At 39.0% G+C, this 17231-nt stretch overlaps 1 pseudogene; it reads right to left on the bottom strand.

The window, feature by feature from the left end:
- Window positions 1-4266: 4266 nt before the first annotated feature.
- LOC112475749 lies at window positions 4267-4385 on the bottom strand (annotated as a pseudogene).
- Between the last annotated feature and the right edge of the window lie 12846 nt (window positions 4386-17231).

Below are 17231 nucleotides of genomic sequence, written 5' to 3'. Positions count from 1 at the left end.
GCTCTGTGTAGGACTAGGAGACAGGTTACCTAAGTAACCTAGCTAAGTCAGCTAGTACCTCAGTTTTATCATCTCTAAAGCTATAGAGTAGGAACATGCATAACTAATTTAGAGTAATGATACAATGTATCATGGTTTATTAGAGCTTTCAAAACTCATTCACATTCTTTATCTCATTCAAAGAAGCTTTCTCAGATTGATCTTACTCTATTTACAAATTAAAATCTACTGACATACAAAATTATTAGAACGCTGCTAAGTACATATTGTTTTCCATAAATATTGATCATTTTTAGTGTTCTTACTTAATACACAAATTGAGTCTACCGGTATCAAATGCATAACTCGTAAGAATTTACATCTAGGTATTTAGTTTCTTCTTTATATAACTCGAAGGAATTCATATTGAATTTCCAGTTAGGCACAAACTCTGCTACTTTGGTAAGAATCAGTACAGTAATATGCACCACAGGTGCACAAAATGAGTGTGTGAGTGAATGAGTGAGCAACGAGAACACACACACATCAATAATATCACTCTGTGATAGGCAGACCTCTCTTTAAATTGTTTCACATTTTAGCTTTCTGCCTATTGAAGGCACTTAAAAAATACTTAGTTTTAGGCTTATTTTTAGTAAATGTATAAAGTCAGCCTTTTGATAGGCTAATTATACTTGACTGTCACCTAGTGGTAAGAAAGGTAACTGCTGTATTTAATATATATATAGCTGTATTAGAATAACAATCTCCTGCAATAAGCTGCATTACAGATTTCAAAACACCTTCCCATAGTTTACCACAATGAGTTTTCACAAAAGTGCTATGAGATTCATATTCATGTGGGGGAAACTGTGCATGCATATATGGATACATATATGTATGTATATATGTATATCTAAAATCTGTCCATCGTCTTGCCTCCTCACTTTTTTTTTTCTGGATGAGTGTCATAATCACAGAATGCTGTCCTTCTGGTCACAAGAGTCATTTTATGAACCTTAAATGTCCTGATCCACCTGCCTCATATGACTGACAAGAGACTAGCTCATGGCCTGGGCACGTGACCCAAAATGAAGTAGCCACAGCTCCTCTGCGAGGTCTAAGCATAGATAATTAACAAAGGACCCTTTTCTTTTTATCGTAATCTGTAAGCATGTCAGTGTAGAGCTGCGTGTGGGCATGTGTCCTTTGGTATGGTGAAGCTAATGGTTGAGAACGAAAGTACCCTGCAGAGCAGAGAGACGCCTGGAATGCAGTCTTAGGATCCGGCAGGCCCCCCGGGACAAGCACTGTCTTTCTCCTTCCTATGCTGTGGAACCTGCACCAATCAATTAATTTTTCCTTAAGATTCAATAAATTTGGTTTCTGTGGTTTACAATCAAACAATTTCTTCAAAAACGAGTAAATAAATCAACGGCTTGTCTACATTGACACATTAATGAGTGAGGTTTGTTCATTTAATACTCATTGCCATGAGCTATTTGCTATATCCCATTACATAGATGAAGGTTCTATAAATCATGGTAAATAAAAATAAAATAAATTGACAAGGATTAAGTACAAACATATGAGTATTCACATTACTCCTGAAGGGTTAAATTCCTAAATTAAGAAAAAGATATTCTCAGATTAAGTATAATAAACCCAGCTATATTTTATTTGTATGATAAAACATTTAAGCAGTGATATTGGAATATCGCAAGCAAACAAAAGAAAATTACTTAGCAGGAGACCAATATCACCCGCAGCCTTTAATATACCACCAAGGGGTCAAAACTGTAAATGCCACTTGGATTTCGACCTGTGAAATTGGCTTTATCGTATCGGAACAACTGTGAGGACACTGTAAACGTGATCGCCCACCTCTCAGACCCTCTGAACACTACACTCCGTCCACACTCAGGCCTTTTCTTCACCACGCTGGGGGAAGGGCTGTCCTGCTCTGAATACTGAAATCACGCACTTGCAACCTGGGCCAAGTGATAAAACGAAAGAAATGCCGCTGCTCGACGCCTCCCTTAGTGAAGATCTGCTGTCTCTGGGTCTCTGGCCCCAGACCTGTGTGGTCCCCAGCAGAAAAGAGGATGTGCATGAAGCTGCACTTGAAAAGGCCACTGTTATTTGTATTTTAGCTTGTCTGTAAGTGACCTAAATCATACATCCTCCAAGGTACAAAGGGGCTTAATTTACAGAATCTCCTGAGTAACCGATTGCTTTTAAACCATGGATTTCTAGGCTAGATGATCAGCCACATGCACTCTTGCTCAGGGGGGAAAATTCTTAGTTTCTCATTTCCTGAGAAATTTAGAGAAATTGGGAAATTCATGTGAAATGAATTTCATGATATTAGGGAACTATCGGATCATTATTGGGGGAAACTGTTTAATAAGCACATACTGCGGTCACCCCATAACATGCTAGCTTCTTTTCTTTATGAGACACTTTCTCTGACTCCTCAGATCTCTGTTGGAAAGATGAAGGTAAGGTCTACTCAGACCGCCCAGTAACACTGTTTTCATTCTCTTGATTATATTCAAGAAGAAGAGATTATATCCTTTCTAAATGAAAAAGAAAAAATGGTTAAGCTGGCTGCTGTGTGAACATGTATCACGTGAAGCAAGAAGTCAATTATTATGGAAAGAAAAGTTATCTCTTTAATGTTAAGCTTTGTTCCTAGTAGGGGAAAAATAATCGCTCCTTTTAATGAAAAAATAATAGAACTATCATTATTTTAGATCTAAAATACCTTATCTGTCATATTGATTTTCACTCATGGGCTCTATTACTCGCTTTGGAAATACATATTCCCCTCCCCTTTACACACACGCATACTCATGTACACACATACGAACACACAAACATGCGCACACGTGCGCACACACACACACACACACTTCTGAGATTTTTTTCTGTTCTTACGCTTTGCCGTGGCTTAAACAATGTGCCCAGGTTTCCAAGACTACTTTCAACTGTGTCCCTGACTCGCAGTCTGGCTCTAGACGATGCTCCGTATTCCCAGATTCCGGTCAGGAAACTGCTTTTGGAGGTTCCCGTGGAAGCATGGCGCTACCTTAGCGCTGATGACTTGCACCACATCATTGCTCGTGGGTGGGCCTGGCAGTGAGGTGGGTGGTGCCTCTGACCCTAGTCCTGCCACTTCTCATCACCCCGTTCCCGCCCGTCATGGAGGTCTGAGCATAAATTCTAACAGTGCTCTCATGAGTCTGGCCAGCTGTGGCATTTTCCTACATTTGAATTTCTCAGTTTCTCTGGGTTCTAAATTATCCATTAAGGTTGATCACATACTGCATTTTTTACCAAATCTTAACTCCCTTAGACCAAGCTTTCTGGAATATTTTGCTGTTTTATGTAGATGTTTACCCTCTTTAATTAAAAACCCAATCTTTGCCAGGCTTTAACTATTTGGAACACTATTAAACAGAATAGTTAAGGGGGGGTTTTAAAAAGCTTTATTGAATAAAATTTATAAACCATTATACGTGTATAATTAATGATTTTTAGTAAACTTATAGAGTTGTGGCACTATCATTACCATTCTATTTTAGAACTTTTTCATCAGCCAAAAAAATTCCCATGTGTCTGTTTATAGTCAATATCTACACCCATTCCCAGTACCAGAAAACCACTGTCTTTTTAAAAATTGACTTTTCTGGATATTTTATACAAATGGAAGCACACACTATGTAGTCTTTTATCTGGCATCTTTCATTCAGAGTAATGTTTTTGAGTTCATGCAAGTCGAATCGTGAATCAGTACTTTATTCCTTTTCTTCCTGAGTCATATTCCACTTAATAGATATACTATTGGTTTACCTATAGACCAGTTGGTGGATATTTGGAGTATTTTCACTTTGGGGCCATTATGTATAATGCTGCTATGAACATTCATAATATAGATGTATGTGGACATATCTTTTCATTTTTCTTAAGTAGATGCCTAGGAGTGGAATTGCTGAGTTGTATGGTAAGTTCAAGTTTAACCTTTTGAGAAATCATCTGCCTACTTTCCAAAGCGATTGCATCGTCAAACATGTTAGGAATTCAGTTTCTCCATGTCTTCATCAATACTTGATTTTTGTCTGTTTTCATATTATAGCAATTCTGGTGGAAGTGTAATGGTATCTCACTGTATTTTTAATTTGTCTTTACTTACTGATAGAGTAAGCACATTTTAATTCACATCTCTCTTTGGTGAAATGTCTATTTAACATTTTCTTAAATTTTTTTTTTATTTTTTTATTTAAACACCTACAGCACCTGGTCTTCCTAGATGGTTTCCCATCCAAGTACTAACTAGGCCCGACCCTGCTTAGCTTCTGAGATCAGATGAGATCGGGCATGTTCAGGGTGGCGTGGCCGTAGACAGAAATGTCTATTTAACAAATGTTTTGCCCATTTTTTATCTGAGATAGTTATCTTGTTGTTATTGAGTTAGAAGAATTCTTTATGTATCCTAGATATAAGTCCTTAATCAGATATATAATTTACAAATAGTTTCTCTCAGTCTATGATTTTAATTTTCTATCAGTGTCTTTTGAAGCATGAAATTTTAAATTTTGTGCAGTTCAGTTTACCAGACTTTCTTGTGTGGCTCATGCTCTGGCAGTGTATCTAAAGCCCTTTGCTAAATCTGTGCCTTCTCAATTAAGCATATCCTCCTCAACGGGGTAAACATGGGTTCTTCTGCATGGATGGAAAAAATCTTAGATTAAAAAATAAAACGAAACAGAAAAACTATGTCTAATGTATTAAAAGTAAATTTTCATAGGTGACACAGACATTGTTTTAAAAATCTCTTTAAAGGGCTAATAATGAAAACAAGTTTGAGAAACACCATCTAACTCAAGGATTTCTCCTGTGATTTCTTCTAGAAGTTTTATAGTTTTTGTTCTTAAGGTTAGGCTTCAGTTCCATATGAGTTAATTTTGTTCATGATATGAGGTCAGGGTTTATTTATATAAGTTTATTTGTTTGTACATGGATATTCAATTATTATTCCTGCACTACTTGTGGAAAGACTACATTCCTCTATTGAATTATCTGGGTACCTTTTTCAAAACCAATTGATCATAAATATAAGGGCTCATGGTGGTACTTTATCTGGTTCTACTGATCTTTATGTCTGTGTTTTAGACAATAGCACATGGTCTCAATTACTGTACATTTTGAAACTACATAGTGTAAGTCCTCACCTGTATTCTTCATTTAAAAAGTAAATCGATTTGGGGAGAATTGACATGAGGCTTCCAATCCATGGATGGGGAGCATCTCTCCATTTATTTATATCTTCATTTTGTCTCCACAATTTTTTTGTAGTTTTCAATGCACAAATCAATATGGCATATTAAACTTATCCCTTTCATTCTTTTTAATGCTATTTTAAATAGAATAATTTTTTAATTTGACTGTTGGGTTGTTGACTGCTAATATGTCAAAAACAAATGATTTCTTAAATAATCGTTTTACCCTGGATAGTTCTAGAGTTCTACAAAAGTAACAAAGATAGTGAAAAAGAAAAGGTTTCTTTGTACTCCATGCCCATTTCCTTATTATTAACTTTTCACAATAGTACGGTGTATTTCACACATTAAATGAACTACTATTGACACATTATTAACTAAAGTCTATATTTTATTCAGTTTTCCTTAGTTTTTACCTGTTGACTTTGTTGTATTCCAGGATCCCAGCCAGGACATTGCAGTACATTTAGTCCTCATATCTCCTTAGGTTCCTATTAGCTGTGACATTTTCTCAGATTTTTTGTTTTTTGGTGACTTTGACATTTGAGGGACCTCGGTCATATATTTTGTGGATTGTCCCCCAATTGAAATTTGTCTCATGTTTTTCTTACAATTAGGCTGAAGTGGGTTTTGGGAGAGAGGGGTAAAGTGCCATTTTTATAACGTATCGAGTATACATACTATCAGCCTGACCTATCACTCTTGACCTTAACTTTGCTCTGGTAACTGAGGCAGTGTGCTTGTCAGGTTTCTCCACTGTTCTGACACCTCCCCCCATCCTGTACTCCTTGGCAGGAAGCCTCTGTGTACAGCCTACATTTAAAGAGTGGGAATTGTCTTTCCCCTCCTTGAGGGTGGAGTAGCTGCACAAATGACGTGTAATTTGTCACAGAAGATTTGTCTCTCGCCCCCATATCCCTTTGACCTTTCACAAATAGGGTCCGAGCCATTTGCAGAATAACCATGCAATGGGAAAATGGGAATACTCAGACATTTGAAGAATATTGACTATGTGACTGAGCTGAATTGAAAGAAAGTCACTAAAGTATGGCTTTCTGGTAATAGTGGGAGAGTTTTACAGATGTGATAAACAGAATTTGGCTAAAGTCTGTCTCACAGTGGGTCCACTAGGTCCATAAACCAACCTTTGGTTGTTTCCTCCTGACTCAAACATGTAATCGAGGCAGACAGACCTAGCACCTGGCTGAATCCGGGTTGTGGTTCTGTGACCTATAGAATAAGGGTCATTTTTTTTTTTTAATATGGCCAAGTGAATGCCCATGAAAAAGTCTTCCACCCTCCCGAGTCACAATAGAGGCAATAGTCTATCTCAGAAGACTTAGTTACATGCACCAGAGATCAGCACTACCACAAAAGCATTGGCAGAAGCCGGGGTGGTGATGCTCATAATATCCCCATCCAATATATCTCTCTAGACTCTGAGAAAAAAATCAGAACATGGCAGATGATGCCGGGCTACTGAAAAGCAGTCCAGGCGGTTGCCCTCAGTGCCGCTGCTTACTAATTCTGAGTGCCTTCTGTTGATCTGGTGAACAAGTTTTCTGTCCCCACCCTCAGGAAAAAACAAAAATTGCACTTTACAGAGCAAGGTGAATTGAGCCAATTCCGTTGCAGCTATGTTCGCTCTCACACACTCTGTCGTAATGTGGTTTGGGGGACTGTGAGCACGTTACGAGAATATTACACTGGTCCGCTCTGCCCACGCTAACATCACGGACTTAGTGAATAGAAAGTGGTAAATACCCTAGAAGACCTAATACAGCAGATATAAACCAGAAAGTGGCAGTTAAACACCACAGACATTCAGAGGCCTGTCAGTTAATGAATTTTTAAGAATCCAGTGGTTTGGGTTTTGTCAGGATATCACCTCTAAAATAACAGACAAGTAATAGCTACTCACAATCTCCTGCCACTAAGAAAACTGCACATACTTTGTGAGTCTCTGCTTCGTAGGTGGAGTGTACGACACTCCGAATACGGTTCTGAGTTGTTCCTATTTTGAGTAACTCAGAGGCTGACAGGCTTAAGTGGGGCCTAGAGCAATAGAAGACCCTGCATCGGTTCCAGGATTGTTTATTCCTTCTTACTGTTGATGGAGCACAAGAGTTTAAGTAGTCAATATGCTATTTTTGATAAAAATAGGCAGTGCATTTAAATGAAGAAGTCACATTGGAGGTGGCAGGCATCTACATTCTCCAGTAAGCCCTGGCGAGAAGACAGGCTGACGCCAAACGTTTAATCAATTAAAGAGCAGTAGTTATTAACCTACTAAAATTTGCAATATAATTCATGGAAAAATAAGTGCATTTTCAAACAAGCAAAGTTTTATTTTGCTTTAAATATCCAAGAACAATATATTTTAAGAAAGTACTAACATATTCTATGCTTTATAGAATAAAATATTTATACTGCCTTTAGATTAAATGACACACGATGAACATGTAGATGCACCTATGGCCCAGAATAGGAAGGAGTGTTTTATTCTCAGCAATGAATTATTGTGACCAATTTATATAAGTATAAAGGGAAAGTCCAAAACTCCTTTCTTTTGATTAGGCATACTCTAGATTTTGACAAAGAAAATTGGAAGCATTTGAAAGAATTAGGAGTTATTTCTAGTAGTTTCTTTCCGTCTCTCCTATCCTCAGCCATGACTTGCAATTGAAATGCATAGGCTCACAGGGAAAGTAAGAAAGGAGATAAAAAAGAATGATTATTGAGTTTGACTAAAAGGAAGATCTTTTCAGTGGTGAATGGTTGCTTGGAAAATAATAATTCATTGATTTCCTTCAAATATGATTTTTATAACTTTCTTTATCCCACAAAAGTCAAGGAAGATATAGTTATAAAAAGGTCTTCTGCAGGATTACATTAGTACCTCTGCATAATTCACATGCAAATTCTTTTAGTTCGACTCAAAAAAGAGCCAGAGACATTCTCAATCAAGAACATACTCTTGGTTTCATATGCTAGACTCTGTCAAAAGTGCCAGAAGGAATATCATGGGGAGAAAAATTGACTCGAGTTGTTTTTTTTGTTTGTTTTGTTTTTTTTAATACATTTTTTGCCTTTTTACCAAAATTAAAGGAAATTTTGAGCAGATAAGAAGATTTTTATTTGGTTTTCTTTTCTTTTTCTTTTCTTTCTTTTTGATTATCTAAAAAAAAGATATTTACTATCTTATATAGATTTGCCCATATATTCACATTGAATATATTTTTACTTCATTCAGCAGGTTTTGAGTTTGCCAGGCAAGCTTTGTTGAAATGTTTACTAGAGAGCCAACTTAAAATTCAGACGACTGCTGTTAAGTGCACAGTGCTACTTTGGGCATTGGTAGCATAGGTCAACTGGCCAAATTTTCCTCAAAATAATTGTTCTCGATTCTAGAACATCTATCAACTTTCTCCTTAAAATTATAAAATGGTGACTTAATTTGCATGCATTTTAAATAAGACTTTTAAAACAAATTTTAATTAATACAATATATATGTATATTTAAAGAACTTAAAAGGTAAAACTAAACACATTGGGTTGTCTCTCCCTTTAAGCTTTTGCTGTTTCCACCACTGCTTATGCTGAGTTGTCTTTGGTGCATGAAGGGTTTATTAACCTTCTCTGCTTTATACATGTCAGGAATTCAGACTCCTGGTGGTCACTTTGCTGGGCTACCATAGAAACTCTGCTTTATACATGTCAGGAATTCAGACTCCTGGTCACTTTGCTGGGCTACCAAGTCACTGATGCATCTCCCTTGATGCTGCTTTAATAATGAGTCAGCAGTGTCCCATCCACCTTCATTTTTCCCCGGCACTATTTTTAGTGACATCTTCACTCAACTCCTCTCTCTTTCTGTGTTTACAGTGCTCTGGGTCATCCATGAGGTAGACAGCTGTGGCTTCCTCAGGCCTCTCTTGGGAAGGAACAACTTATCTGGTCAGTGAGTTTGGGACAAGGAACTGGGCATATCTAACTCGTCCTCCTTTTTCTTTTCTCTTTGGAACCTGTCTGATCTCGGAAAGCACAGCTGTCATCCCCTTGCTGCTGGGTAGCGAGGGCCAGCGGGTCTTGGGGCTCCTGGCTGAGTGGGAAAAGCCGTCCGTTGGTGTGGGCGGCATTCACTGGAAGCCCAGTGGTATAGCACACGTGAGTGAGGCACACTCTCCAAGGGCTTTATCAGTAATAAAGACGACATGGCAGTTCTCACTTGCCAAATGTCCTTGTCCCTCAATGGTGGTGGTTCAAAATTTGAGCATGAAAAGACATTTATTATCCTTCTAACATACTAATAACTAGTGCCTTACTACACCTTTTCTCCACATTCCACAAATACACACACACACACACACACACACTATACACACACACACACACACACACACACACACATATATATGTTTAAATTTTATTTATCCATATATAATTTGAAAAGTATAAGATCACATTGTTATTCTAATTCCCGTCAAACCTCACAGATCATTTTAATTTTCGTGCTTTCTTTATTTGTAACTCCCTCTAAGAAATCTAATGTCCGTTATCCTTAATATCTTTATGTATTTAATCAACTCGTCTTTATATACTGTCTTGAGCTATTAGGATAAAATTTGTCCTTCAGGCCATTATTAAAAAAAAAGACTTATTGAGAAAGTAGTCATTATAGGGTATGAATGAACACATTTATTAAATTATATCTTGTGATATTATTTAAAATAAATATGATGGTGACTTTTTTATAGATGATGAAATTGAAAAATCAGAAGGTTTAGATTCTTAGTAGATAACTTAAAAAGCAGTGATGGCCATGCTAGTGCAATATAAGATCTCGCCTCCCCTAGTAAATTAATGCCTGAAATATTATATCTGAAGTTATTTTAATTAACTAATAGTAAAATATAATAATATTTCTTAAATTCACTGGACTTTGAGGAAGTGAAAAAATTAATCAAACATAATTCAGATCCTTATGATTATTATGGGGTTCACTTGGGGTTCTGGCTCCGAAGTCACCCAGGATCCTTATTTTGTTCTTCTGATTTTCCAAAGTTTTGCAACTGATTAGGAAGTAGTGTAGCTTGTTTATCAGTGTGTTCACATTCAGCCATAAAGGGCTTAAATATGTCAAAGACATGGCAGTCCACTCTCTTTCCATGAGATCGTGAGGCTTAAACAGTAAATACCTCAATATTAGAGAACACTGATGTCTTCAAATAATCTTTTGAGTTTTCCTTGCAGGTTTATATCTCAACTGCCAAAAACGAGACAGTGTGAAGAGCAGAAACCAATGCAGTGAGCAGCCCCGGATGTATCCCGTGATGGCTTGTCTGAGAGCAGAAAGATGAAAGTTACTCTCCTGAGCCCTGCAAGTACAAGGCTGGCCCAAATCCCTCCCGATAAGCATCAAACGGAGACAACTAGCTACAAGGAATTCCTCCAGCAGCAGAATAAATATTGGCACGCCAAGAAATAATCTACCGATGGGAATAGAAGCACTGAAAATCATCCTGTGGCTGGTCAATCCCAAGTTCAGCTGCAAATCCTCATCTTGACACAATCAGGAAGGTGTCAAAGTGAGTATATTTCTAGTCAATATAAAAACAATTATTCCTGGCTCTCACTGCCTGTTGGCAGTTTTGTGCCTTCCCATTCATTCCATCAGAGCTGTTCTTGCTACACATTTACTGTGGTACTAGAGGTGATTTAACCAAGAGAGTCACTGGGCGTTTGTTCCCTGGGCAGAGGAGCAGCATCTAGTCCCCTTCCCCTGACCCCAGCATTGACTGGAGAAACCATTTGACAGGGGCCTCGGCCCCCTGACTGGTAGCAGCACAGGAGTGTCTCTCTGTTGAATGCACGTTGCAGTGCTGCAGAAAGACACAGAATTCCAGTAAATCAATGCCAGTCCTCGTCTCAGCGTTCTCACCGTGTTGCGTGGGTTCTAATTTTGCTTGGCAAAACTCACAGATTTTCATGCGGATAGAATATGCTATCTCAGGAGGGACCGCTTTGAAGACTATAAAGTTATACGGCCGTGGGTGCTGCTGTTAATATATAAGCTTCAGGAAAACTATTTCCGTGAGATTTTTGGCGTTCTTCCTCTTGAAAACAGCAGTATCGTTTAAATCGTTCCGCATTCATGCAGACCTCTGGGCAGGCCTCTTACAGAGGTTCTGCCGTGCTCGCCATTATGGAGCACGGTGGCTTTTTGGCCATTTCCCCTTGCTCTGTCAGCCTCTCCAGGGTTTTGGACAGAATTTATGTTTGCAGTTGATGTGATTCAAAACTTAAATGATATCCCCCCAAATACCTGAACTTCCTTCCCCAGACAACAATGGAAGGTAATCAATCTCATTCTTTTTCTTTGAAATCATAACTGTTGTTCAGGTAAACAGTTTAATATCAGTTTAATATCTTGGCCAAATCAAAAGTGACATTGGTGCCTCCTCATTTTATACTAAATACAACTGATTTATGATGAAAATTTGAGAATAATCTTTTTAATATTATTCTTTTAGCTATGAATAAGTGTTCTTACTTCCATGCCCCATGAACCCTGTGTTAATATCTATGTTTCCTAGTCTACAGATAAGGATGCTAAAATTAAGTAACTAAACCACTCAGCAAATAAGATATAGAGCTAAGACAGCTACCAGGGCCCATAATTTTCCCAGTATGTCCTCTGCCACTTGATAAAAATGCTTATTTGAATCATACTCATGCTAACCTCTATGTTGGTTGGTGATGGGCCCTAAAAACAAGGCTTTTCTCTGTCTTGTGTCATTGTGAATCACATTCCATTATATAGTAAACACTGGGCATGTGCAGTGATGAAGTGGCTTAATTCATGTCATTTCTGCTCAGAATGTTGTTTTGTCACTAACTAGTAACAAAATAGGGCTGCACATTCTTAGTTATAGGTGAGTAGGCTAAATAGGAACAGATGTCGGCAGCAGATTAGGATTCAAGAGCAGCCATTCTGTGGTCGCGGGCACCCATGAGGACCCATGGGATGCCTTTCTCAGTTTGATAGAAATAAGCTACTCAGAGGAGGAAGCAGACCGGGACTACCAAGTGTTTCGTGTGGGCCACTGCATGGGATGATCCCAATGCACAGCCTGTCGACCACATACAACGCAATGCTTCCATTAAGGAGAGTTACATGTCCGTGAGTCCGAAGGGAGCCTTTAACTTCTCTTCGTTGTTTTCATGCCAGCAGTGATAATGCTAACTAGAATTCACAAGGAGTGCTACTAGCAGAAATATATTTTTGTTCACAAATTTTTTTTTATTAACTGCATAATCATCTGCTATGCATCAGCACATTCACTTATGATAATAAACTTTGTCGGTAGTTCAGATTTTGCTGCATCAAAAAGAGGGAAATCAAGTAAGCATTCATGATCCACAAGGGGTAAATCCACTCTTCTACTTGATGGCTTATGCTGGAATCGTCTACACTTCCCGAATTAGCCATAGGGAGTCACCTTGCCTTTGCCTACATTACCTGGAAACTGTCAGTTTCTCTGTGATCTACTCTTTCTTTACTTTCCTTCGCCTGCTGTGAACATTCACCGTTGCAGCCCAGCACTTAGAGTAAATCCTTTTTTCCCATATGACATATATAAATCTAGGCTTATGTTTACTATAGTGTTGATTGCATTAAGAACCATTTACCAACCAATAGAGAAGAGGGTAGACAAAAATCAGCATTTAACATTAGATGAGCATTTTAGGAAGTTAACCTGAATAACCAGTAGAGGTCTCTGCTGCTCATGTAAATATGTCCCTTAGGAACAAAACAGCGCAAAACAAAACAAGACGAAAGTGTTTAAAAGCAGTGCATTGGCCAAATAGTACTGCAGGCACCAGGAGTTCATTAGAAGTGAAGGGAGAGCCCGTGCCAGGTTTGGGGGGTGAGTGGCAAGGTCAGTAGAGATGCTCCTGTAAGGCAAGGTGGGACCGCGGAAGCAATGGTGGCCGCACTTCCTGGGAGGACGGAAGGCAGGTCCACAGCAGGGGCATCCTCAGCTCAGGGAAGTCCAGCCAGCAGTACATCCGGGCACTGGGGAATCAGGCTTGGAAACAAACAATATCAAATCAGCCAGAGTCAGCGTGGGAAAGCCCCGGGCCGGTTTGCTGATCCCCGCCTGCCATATTGGATGGAGCTCGGCTGCAGTAATCTCATCCAAAGACATGGCAGCAGAAAACAGGCAGGGCAACAGTCCTAAAGGGCCTGGGGGACCCAGACGTATCAAGGCAGGAATTAGTCACATAGCAGCAAATCAGGGGCTTAAATTTTGCCCTCATTCTGTACATTTTTGATGTTACAGAAACAAAAGCTGATGGTCAGCTGTTAAAATGTTGAGTAAAAAGATCAGAGCAGCACCCAGTCCAGAAGCTGTCCACCTGAATGATGGACTTCTGTAAACTCCCCCTGCAGGGGAGTAAGGTTGGAATCAGAGCCCGTGGAAAGTAAACCTGCGAAGGTGAGTACGGTAGCCCAGGTGTACAGGCCTAGGTTTGTAGGCAGACCGTTACAGGCCAGATCTCCATCTGGTTTCAAGGGTTCCTCTACGATTTTTCTTTAATCTTAACTATGGATTAAAATATTTCACAAAAGATTTGTTAGAGATTAACACCTGTGAAAAGGAGGCAGAATCGGGCGAAGGGAGGAATTGAACTAAGCTGCGGACTCAACCAAGTCTCGGCTGACCCAGTGAAGAGCTCTGGACCGAGTAGCGTCCATCAGAGTTGTCACACAACAGGCCATGATGGCCAAACTATGTCCCTCTTCCCCCAATAAGCACATGACTCTAGGCGACCTTGTAGACAGAAACTAACACCCATGCATTTGTTAAGAGTGTGTGGGTACTTTCTGGGATAGAGAAATAAACACTGGTGTCTGTTTATAACATTTCCAGGTGTTCTAAGGGAGTAATCAATAATTGATCGATCAATACCTCTGGAATTTTGTTTTGTTTTTATTGGTAAGGTGGGGAGTAGGAGTCATTGGAAGAAAACGAGCAGACAGCAAAAATAATCAGTATGGTTTCTAACTAAGATGAAGCCTCAGTTAACAATCTCACTAAAACAGAATTAATGAATCTTCGGTCTTCCCTTTTAAATTCCTCTGCTCTCCACCCTGCTTGAGCCACCTTCCATGGGAGTCACCGCCAGTGAATTAAAAATGACATTATTTCTCAGCTTCAGTAAAAGTGGTGAGAGGTCAGGACACAATGCCAGAGACAGCTCAGGACACGTATTCCTAACATTATACTTTGGAGCTTTGATTTCGTTTCCCTAAAAAAGTGTTGCTGTCTGAGGGGTGAGACTCCTTATAATTACCAGATACCGCAGGATGTACTATCCGTCAGCAGACGGTGTGACCAGAAGAATCCGAGACACTAACTTGAGCCTTAAATGATCGTTACACAGCCCTGACTGTTGTGAAGTCCCTGGATCTCTTAGGGCCTCAGTTCCCTCATCCGTAGCCTGGTCGGGTCGGTGTAGTTCTGTAAATGCCTGTCAGCTCTAAGACTCTATAATTAAGGTTTTTGAAAGCAAACCATGTTTTATAATCTCCTTGCAAGTTAGGATTGTGTGAATTTGCCTCGGACCTTGACCTCCACGTACAATGTTATTTCTGTCACACGCAACATTCCAAATCCCAAATACTCAAAAAATCAGCATTGTTAACCTAATACATTTACATAGTCATACATTCATTTTGGGACTTTAGTTAAATTCGTGATCATTTCATCCACAAGATGTCACTGTCTGCCACAATTTGTTTTATAATTAACCCTCTCCCCTAGGGCTTTGTGACCGAATGCGCGATGTTAGATAGCGTCCAGCACACCGAGAACTAAATCCTTTGTGAGAATTTCTGTATTCAGTGAAATCTTATGTATAATTAGTAGATTTCAAAGATAAGTAAGCATATTTTATGATAGTCTGTTCTTTAAAAAATGCTTTAAAGCTTATCTACTGATTTTGAATGTAAAATATTTTTTATATATAATTTTATGAAAGTCATAGGAAAAGAATCATATCAAAGAATGTTTAAGAGGCTAAAAATAGTATTTGTTGTAGCAAAACACATTATCTTATAGAAAATAGAATGAATGTTTACTATATGTGCGACTAGCCTAAAGTAACAAGGCAGAAGGTTTGGCTGGATGTAGAGTGTACTTCACTGCACAGTCTGATGTCACCTGGGCATATGGAAGGCACCTGGCATTTCTATCTAGTACTTAGATGAGACCCAGGGAGCTGCAGTCTTGCCTCTTCCCTGAGCCCTTATGCCACACCTGTGCCTTTGTTTACAAGGCTATTGTTTACGCCTGATTAGCAACAACAGAACTGAATTGCATCGTCTCTTCTGGTTTAGTAGCCTGACTTACTATGGTGAAACTCATAGGATCTTTCACCTTGCCGTGCACCACAGAAAGAAACCTGTGAACACTGAGTTTAGTGACTGTGATCATAAAGTATTTCGCTGTGTGACAGATGTATCTGTATAGCATCCCCTTGGCATAGATTTTGAGGGTATGGTTGGGAAAAGGATGTTATTTTTAATTGCTTAAACTCAGATCGCAAGTATCAATATAATCTGACTCTTAGAATTAAGGTTCGACACATTAATCCCTACGATTGTTAACTACTGTGATCAGATTCTATGACATGTTTTCTAATCATATGTGGAGAATTGGTAACTCAAGCATAACAATCAAATTAAAAATCTTTCTCACATAAACATATAGTTCTTTGAGAGGCCACAAGATGGCAGGCTTCACCTTGAAACAGTTAAATGAGTCCAGTCACATTTATTTACCCCACATTTCCCTGGATTTGAAGTTATAATAGATAACTTTTTTGGAGGGCTATTAATTTCATCTGAGTTTTATTGTATTTTTCAATGAATGTATAGATGAATTGAAAGAGAACATAGATTTTGTTTTCTTGTTCGATATGCCCACATACTTTCTTGATTTTAGATGACTTTTCTGTTAATGTTAATATTTTTACATTAAAGAGAAAGAATAAAATTAGCAAACAGTCCCTCCTCACTCTTCACAAGTGAAATTTGTTATTTGGCCTATTGCTAGCCTCAAAAATAGTGTCACCGTAAAGAGAACTGAATTTCTCTACCATTTTCAAGTTCTTTTTGTGATTGGTACTCTATCAGCCTCACTAATTCTGTGTCCAGTAATTTTTCTTGGCTGAGTACAGGAAATGTGATGGGCAGCGCCCATAGAGTGTCCTAGAAACAAACAACAGTGAGCCAGGTATAAGAGAGCTGGTAAATTCTCTCTCCAGCTCCAAATTTTGCAAAATTAAAATAATATCAACTGATCTCAGAGAAGTTTTATGAGCACAGGAGTATAGTGTTGTATTATCGCTTGTTGATAGCCAGCATCACAGAGTCATGTTAGAATTTTAAGAACAGCAATTTCATTCTTCCATCAGCTGTACTCCCAAATCCAGCCCGGAGAAGCTTTATCCACTGACCGTAGCCTTCACCAACAGGATGTTTTTGCTACCCGGTAGGCGACAGAAATGAAATAGCATGAAAAGCTGAAAGTAATCCCTTTGCAAGGCCCAACTCACTCAACCAGATAGAAAGTTGGGCATTGGCGCAGTACCCTGGAGCATGAGTTTGGCAGGCAGCTCGTTGCCTCATTGGCCCTGAGTCATCCTTCAACCTGCTTCGGCATGTACTGGCTTTATTGTTTCATTGTTCTGCCCCGGGGGCAATCAGAGCAAATTCAGTCATTGATCTCTCAGGCTAACAGTAGAGACAGATGTGTTGAACCTGGCTGCTACTGGGGTCCATTGTTGGTGCCATGTGTAATTTGCACTGGGGCAGCTGGATATATGCTAACGGTCACCTTGGTTCTTGGCTCCAGTTGGTAAACATATCATATCGTAGGAAACAGTGACGTTCCTTGC

This window comes from Pteropus alecto, unplaced genomic scaffold (genome assembly GCF_000325575.1).
Source record: "Pteropus alecto unplaced genomic scaffold, ASM32557v1 scaffold11, whole genome shotgun sequence".
Lineage (NCBI taxonomy): Eukaryota > Metazoa > Chordata > Mammalia > Chiroptera > Pteropodidae > Pteropus > Pteropus alecto.
Note: the sequence above shows the minus strand (reverse complement) of the source record. Positions and strands in the feature narration are given on the sequence as shown.